General features: G+C 48.5%; 1 pseudogene; it reads right to left on the bottom strand.

Moving 5' to 3' along the window:
* Positions 1-3,962: 3,962 nt before the first annotated feature.
* LOC123821878 lies at positions 3,963-6,971 on the bottom strand (annotated as a pseudogene).
* Between the last annotated feature and the right edge of the window lie 1,191 nt (positions 6,972-8,162).

The following is an 8,162-nucleotide window of genomic DNA, read 5'->3' as shown; positions in this document are numbered from 1 at the left end:
GCTAATCCTCCAGGATGCACTGGGAGTCACCTGCAGGACCACTCACGGGGTGTCAGACTCGTTTTAACTGGGGGCCACATCAGCCTTGCTGTTGCCTTCAAAGGGCCGAATGGGCCTGATTCGGCCTGTGGGCCTCATGTTTGCCATCTGTGATATTGTTTCAAAATCAGTACAAAATCCAAACTCCCAATGATTCCTGAGTCTTCCCTCCTGGAAAGCAAATCGTATTTTTAAAAATAGAATTCTATTTCTGAAGCCCAGCAGGACAATACAATTTTAAGACACGAATCAGAGAGTCTCAGAGTTGAACCTTTCTTACTGGGCCTGTTCAAGGCAGCCCCCTCCCCGGGCCCCCCACCCCAGCAACATGCTGGCACATAACACCCTGGGGGCGGGGCTGAGCGCTTCATCGTGTGTCATCATGCCTTGGCTTTTGTTCTAATTTATTAAGTCTCTTGAGATAGCAAGTGATAGAGATTTACCTCAAACTGGCGTAATGTATGAGCATTTTTATTGACTAGGTAACTGAAGAGTTTAAGAAATGGTTTGGCTTTTGTTATGATTCGATCCAGGGACTTCAACAAACGTTACTAGGCGATGCCCCTTTCCTGATGTCCTTTCTTTTCTGTCGGCTTCATTCTTAAGACGCCCAAGTCTAGGTGGTACCCTGGCAGCTGTGGGCTCCCTCTTACCGACTCAGCAACCTCAGTGGAAAAACTAGTACTTGGTTTCTCCAAACCTCCCCTCCCCTCAAAGTCTAATTTGGGTCACATTTCCATCCCTAAACCCATCCTAGTGATTGGCAGACATGGGTCACTAGCTCAGCCCTGGGGCCAGGGGTGGGTTGGCTGGACGAAAATCACCCAAGAGTAGAAAGAGGCCATTCCTCAAAGGAAAAAGTGTTGTTTCTACAAATAGGAGATTGGATACTAGGCAGGCAAAAGCGAAATCTGTCCACCATATTCCTGGATATGAGCTGGCAGCACATAGAAGACAGTATGTTTAGCACACAGAGAACGAATTCATTTGTGTGTTGTGTGTGTGTGTATCATGTATATATGTATAATATATTAGGCGTACATTATATGTATATCATGTGCATATATTATGCATATATGTTGTACGTATACATGTATACACAGACATACATATCACACAAGTGTATGTATAAAATAAATATATATTTTGCCCCCTTTTATTAGAAGGACAGCATCTGAAACTCATCACTCTCCATGTGCTAAACCACAGGTGGTTCTGAGGGGACCAGGTAATGACGTTCAGGCTTACTTGTGATGAATATGGACCATTGAGCTCAGGGACTGATCCCTTCCCACGGACATTTGTGCTGGCCCGACTGTCGGCATGCTGTGAAGGACAGTCACCTCTGCAGGGCCCCCTACCCTCCCCACTGCCTCAACCCTGGCCTTGACTGGAGTCCTCTTCTCAGTGCTCTGTAGCCTGTGACACACTAGCTAGGTAAAATTTGCAACTTCTAGATTTGTTTTCTTAGCTCTAGAAAAGAGAAGCTGCTGGCTGCTGACGTATTGATTACAATTTGTCTGTGTTTTGAAAGCTTAGAAGTGTGTTCTTGGGATTACACACTTGGCCTAGTACACCCAGTGTACCACCGCACACACACCCTACCCTCGCCCCACCCGTGACTCGTGGTGGGATCACCACGTTCACCGTTTGCAAAGATCTGCTCTTTAGAACGGAGTCTTTCACATGCCTCTGTCTTCATCTTCACAGGCTTATTGGGGAAACCTAAGATAGGATATTTGAATGGAAAGGTACCTGCAAATCCATCTTCTTTCTCATTGGTTGAATGGACACTTTCCTGCCATTTCTCGAAGCTGCCCGATACGTTCTGTCTAAGCACTTCCCCCCAGAGGAAAGTCACTCTTCAGAGATGCCCCAGCCCTTGTGCCGCGGAACAGTTTTCTTCATGAAGAAGTTCTCTGTTGTATTGGTCTAACATTTCTCTCTCTTTAAAACCTCTCCTTAAAACAGAAAGCAACTTCTGAGGAATCCTTTGTGTCTCTTTTTAGCAAGAGATCAGAGTTTGCACTTCAAATGATTTTGGGTGTCTCTTCATGAGTCAAAGGCTCGTCATCTTTATTTCAGATCAGTAACAAGACACGTTTCTGGGATATGTATATGGTTTTGGTATAAACAGTCCCCAAACTCATGTATCAACCTGACAAAGTCTAGACTCAAGAGTTTGTTTCAAGGAGAAAAAAAAAGGCCATTTATGACAGAAAGAATCACAAGCCTATAAATTGTGCTGAAGTGTGTTTATATTACTACATTAGAGTTTAAATAAAACAATGTAAGAGTAAACCAAACTACAAGTCATAGCTGTGGAAGCAACCTCGGCAGGGTCGCTTGAAATGACAGGTTCACTTGCCTTGCCTGAGTACACCAGTGAGAACAGATTTCCAAGAAGACGGCCAGCCCATAGGACACTGCTCGCACGGGGTCAGTCTTATCATGACCATTCCCATTTTGAGAAACTGAAGTTCAAAGAGACGAATGACTGTCTCCCGTCATCCAGCGCCCTCCTTTCAGGGGCCAGGAAGATCTGTGGCCACTCTTAACTCACCCCGGGTAACACTTTACAGCTGAGTCACAGCATCCTGTTGACTCAGGTGGCCGTGATTTCCCAGCTCATGAGGCAGACAGCAGGCTCACCTGGGAGCACCGTACTAGCTGTGAATTTTCCTCGTATCTTAAGGAGATGTCCGTGACATGTCTACCTCTCCCCCCACCCTATGAATACGTAGAACTCTGGAATCATAGCTCAGCCGTCTGCCAAGAGGCATAATTTGCTCAGTGGTTTTGTGTGCTAAGGGTTAAGCAAGGTCAGAGAAGGGGGACAGAGGAACCGGAGGAATGTACTGAAGTAATGCACTAAAAACAAGCCCAAGAAGAAACTATAGCAGGAAGTTTGTGGGGTCTGTAAGCAAAATCAATACTTCATAAAATTTCATAGCCATGTGTTAAATAAATATAATTTTAAGGCAAATTGCTTTATGCCATATGTGTATAATTACAAATATAAACTGTATATATCAAGTGTGTATCTTTCGCGCCTATGTCCTATTAATATTAGATGCTGGGACTATTTGGAATCCTCCCTGAGGCTGTAATTAGACAGGAGCAAAAGTGTGCAGATGGTACAGCCGTTGGCTCAGAGACGTAGGCGAAATGTTTGTCCAGGCTCCTGACGTACCACCTGGGCCACGTCTATTAGTTCCCAGTCTCCTTGCCTCTTGCCTCTCTCTTCCCTAATCCATCTCTGCTGAAAGTGCTTCTGTGGCTGCTCGGCCATCCTTGAATAAAGAGCATACTTTATATATATTTATTTATTTATTTATTTATTTATAAACTATATATATAGTTTATTTACTCTAAACAGCAACACAGACACAACGCCATATAAGCACAAAGGAAGTGGTACGGAAACGAGAGGCCGGCTGACTTTGAACCTGAGGCCCACAGCAACACCCCCGGGTTCTGCGGAGAGAGGACGGAGGCGCGCACGGGCAGGGGACAGGCTGGTTTCTTCTCTGTACAGCCAGCTGGAGGCTACGCGCAGCTCGGACAGCGGGAAGCGTGCCTGCACCCACAAGCGAAGGGAACTAGCTCCTCGGGGACTCACAGAAGTATAAAAATGTATAATTTTACAGCAGTTGAAATGCCGACATCAATATTAAAAGAAAAGCAAGTTTTACATAACAATAAAAAATGCAAAAGACTGAATGAAGGAAGAGACCCTGTAGGAAAAACTGGGCAATTCAGCGAGCGGAGAACAGTGCACCAGCGGCGGAAACGGAAAACGGCGCCCTCCTGCCTCCCCTGGGTGACTAATCATCGCATAGAGCAATGCTGGACCTGCGAACATTGTAAACAAGTTCTTGCCAAACCAATCCCTTCCTTTCGATGTTGCTGCAGGTCGCTGCTCATGAGGGTGAAGACTTCTTGCCTTGGGCTCGAACTCTCTTCTCATACTCCACCCTGTTTTGGCAGTAAATTGTGTAGGCCTCTGCTTGCCTTCCTGGAGGATGGACAGGCACACGGTGCCGGAAGGGTACATGTTCGGGTGAAACAAGGGCGGTTCAAATTTGCACTTTGGAGGTGAGGATGGGTAGTCGTCTTTGAAGAGCATCCTCAGTGTAAACAAGCCTCCTCCCCAAGGGGTCCCTTTCTTCCCGGGAATGGCGAACTCCCAGTCCATGAGGTCCATCATGCCGTCGGGATTTTTTGTTGGGACAGCCACAGACCCAAATGGGTGGTCTTTCCTCCAAGTTTTCTCTCCGGGGCAAGTCAGCTGAGGGCGACCCCCGACACAGTCAAAGTCCACAAACAAGGCTTTAACAAGACAATCTGGTAACCGGTGGCTTCTCTAAGACGTCAGGTTTATGCTGAAGCCAGGGGACAGGTCTCCTCCCTGCCTGCCTGTTCCTCGGTGGAGGGAAGCTCCTGTCAACCCCTCCTCGGCCGCACCGCCAGTGCACCCCGGAGGGGATGCCCACACTTTCACAAGGGAAAGCGGCGGGAGCCCAAGGGGCAAGGCCAGGACGACATGGAGGCTGGGCCAACAGGGTCGGACTGGAGTCCACCACGTAAACAGCTCCAAGGAGGACAGTTCCCGGGCGCGAGATCTGGATCGGGTTGGGGGTCCCACAAGGGGCGGGGGTCAAGGTCCAGGGGATCGCCAATCGAGGAGCACCCGCCCGGCACGGCCCGACGGCGGCGGAAGCCCCATGCGCACTGAGTAGCCCCGGCCCCTGCCCTCATGCCGCACCCTGTGCGCCCCCCACCTGCACTCACCTAGGGCCAAGAGCATTCTTTTAATATGTCACTTAGGACTCTCTGATATCTGGCCCTAACATACATTTCTAACCCTTTCCCTCACCATGGCACCAGACACCAACTGGTCCCCATTTATCTGTTCGAGTCCACCTGAGGTTTTCTTTCCGGGAAGTCTTTGTACGGCGCCCTGCAGCATAGCCCTACAGAAACCAGCGTGACAGTGGAATTCTGTAAGGGCAGCTTGTGTGTTACAAAGCTGACCCCACCTACCTGAGTATCCCACTCTACCTGCTGTTCTTACAGTGTGGCTGGCGTTCATCCCCTGAGATGTGGGTCTGCGTTCTCCTTGACTCTGGGGAGAGGCTATGACCACCTTGATCCGTGGAGTCTGGTGGAAGCAAAGCTGTGTGGCTTCAAGCTGGGTCATAACAAGGGCACAGCTTCTGTCTGACTCAAGATGCTTGCCCTTGGATCCCAGCCACATGGAGAGACACCTGTGGGGGGTCCAGACAACAGTCCCAGCTGGGACCTCAGCTGAGAGGCAGCATTGACTGTCACATAAGAACAAGTCCTCAGGTGATTCCAGCTCCTACCCTGCGAACCTTCCGACTGAGGCCCCGTCCTTGTGGAGCAGAGAAAAACTGTACTCCCCCTGTGACCCACACTACTGATCCACTGAAACCGGGAGAGATAATTGTTGCTTTAAGTAGCTACAACTGGGGTAATTGGTTATGGGGCCCTAGTTAACTAATACAGTGCTACTTACTTGGTTTTACTCACACCAGGTAGCAGGTCTCGGTTCTCCGTAGTTAGTATCCAATGCAGAAATCTCTATGTAAAGGTATCACCAAAGGCCTTTGAGTTATGAACTTTGTAGAGAAATAAAAGAATATTTCATTTCAACTGAAAATTGAGGTGCATGTGTGAGTTGTGTGTGTTTAGCATCGTAAACATAAATAAACATGATAGAACACAGCTGCTCGTCAGTGGAGCTCTGATTTAGCCACCAGTTCATCTGCACGGAGCCCTGGCGAGGGGCCTGAGCCCCTGTGGTGTTGAGGAGGAAGGCGCACTGGGTTCAGATTCCCGCATCTACACTGGAGCTGTGCCACTAGCGCATCCTTTACGATTCCTTTTCCAGGCTGTGTGCTGTGGCCTTGGTTACTTCTTGTTTAAGGATTGTAGCACGATTTTCAGATCTGAGTTCATCTCTGCAAGGGTGATTGGTCAATGTGGCTTCAAGATCCACAGCTTTGTCCATTGATTTGGCTGATGACTTACTTCAGTAGAAATGCAACTCATGGTTAATGTGTACATAGAATCATTGCATGGATATTCCAATGATAGATTTTTCTGTTGTTATCTAATTCCTAGGTTGATTTCAATGCTCAGTTGTATTGTGGCTGCCTTTCTTTCTTTTCTTCCTGCTTCTCTGGCTGAGGGCCACAGGGCAAACACGGACTGCCCACTGTGCTTCCTGCTAAGGGCCCTAAGAATCCCTGTGGTTAACGATGACCAGAAAAATCATGGTTAAAACAGCCTTAGAGAATATCCGGAGGTCAGCGAACCCCCATTGCATGGTTCGGAGTTAGCTGATGTCTGCTTCAGAGCCGGGGTATATAAGAGATCAACTCTTGCTTGTGTTAATGGTGGGGAATAGGAATAAACATAACCTAACAATAATGCTTGTTTTCTCAGGCACATTTTAATCACACTGAAATGAAGAGCTTTTGGATTTCAAGGAGTTTAGGACGAAATGCTGAAACCTGTTGTGAAGACCCGACTTTGTGACAGATGGCGGGTTGACCAGCTGGCCCATGCGGCTTCCTGCCCAGAAGGCTATAGCATTGTCGTGGAGGAGAGTGAGAAAGCACTGCAGAAATGGCTTCTGGCGGGACGTGCGTCTTATTTTCCAGGCTGATAGTTTTTCCAGGGAGAAAGCTCCCCGGCAGTTTGGCTCTGGCATTCTTCCTGACTGAGCAGCACTGTGAGCCTGGGCTTGGGGGCCCACAGAACTGAGTCCCAACCCCGCTCATCCCCCTCGCTCCCTGTAGGTGGACAAGTCACCGAACTTGCTAAGCCTCAGTTTCCCCTCTCTCAGGTCAGGGTAACCATACCAGCCGCATGGGGTCCTCGTGAGGGTTAAATGAGGCCATGCTGATAAAATGTGTAGGGGAGAGCCCGGTTCATGGCCTGCTTTCCGTAAGTCATAGTTGCTGTTCATCTTCAACTGTCAGAGTTGAAAGAGGCTGTAACAGACAGTTCTTTTCAAATTTCTCATTTTACAAACGAGGCAACTGAAGACCAGAAAAGGGAGACGACTTGTTCAAGGTCCCATACTCAGTTAGGGTTGAATCTGATAATCAGAACCAGAGCCGCTCTAACCCCCAGACACAAACCGATTAGGAATGAAGAGACCAATCTGTGTCAGATGAATTAATGGTTTGTAGGTGTTTAACAATCAGGATACTTTAAAAGCTTGTTTTTAATGTGGAAAATATACATAACCTGGAAGTTAGTTGGGAAAATAAATTTCCGGAATTTTCTAGCATAAAATGATGACTTAATGCCAAGCAGTGATTAAAGGAAGGAAGGAATGTTCTTTCCTCATGGGAGGGGACCAAATCTTGTGTAACAGAATACATCGAGAGAAAGCACAGCTCTGGACCGGGAACCACAGCTCACTCTGAACAGCGCAGTCAGGACACAAGGACGACCCAAGCAGTCAAAGCTGAATCTCTGTGTCTGGAAACCCAGGAACTCCTGCCGCTGGCTGAGCCCTGGGAAAGCAAAGTCACTAAGGCCGAGATGTCTCCTTAAGCGAGAGAGGCAGTTCTCTCCCTGGAATGGTTTCATACCAGGCTTGACACCTTCAAGGCAGGATGTAGATCAGACCAACCCAGTGGCCATTTCAAACACGTTCCTGTGTGTCCCCCGGGTTTGGAGTAGTGTGGCTGTTTAGAGGTTGGGGAGCTAAGGACAACAGAAGGTTAACATGCCTAAGCTAGGGTGTGTCCCCAGCAGATGCCCACAAGGTGCCAATGGCAAGAGCAAACAAAATTGTAATAACAAAAGAGTCACCAGGTCCCTTTGCTCACAGCTGGGAGTCAAAGCTGCTGGGGACCAGAGGCTATACTGCCGATCTGATCCCGCCAGGGGACCCCTGAGGACCCCTGGGGATCACAGCCTGGGCTTGTCTTGCTTCCCCAGGAGCTGCCGGCAGGCTCAGCTGGGCCACCGGGGAATGTTCAGGGAGGTTTCACGCCTTTCCCCCACTGCCGTGACTGGGTTTCGTCCTGACCTGACGGTGGGAGCTTTGAGCTGCTCTCTAGGTTCCTCTTTTCAGA

The sequence above is a fragment of the Phyllostomus hastatus genome, unplaced genomic scaffold (genome assembly GCF_019186645.2).
Source record: "Phyllostomus hastatus isolate PE091 unplaced genomic scaffold, TTU_PhHast_1.1 phas_contig_40, whole genome shotgun sequence".
NCBI classification, from domain to species: domain Eukaryota; kingdom Metazoa; phylum Chordata; class Mammalia; order Chiroptera; family Phyllostomidae; genus Phyllostomus; species Phyllostomus hastatus.
Note: the sequence above shows the minus strand (reverse complement) of the source record. Positions and strands in the feature narration are given on the sequence as shown.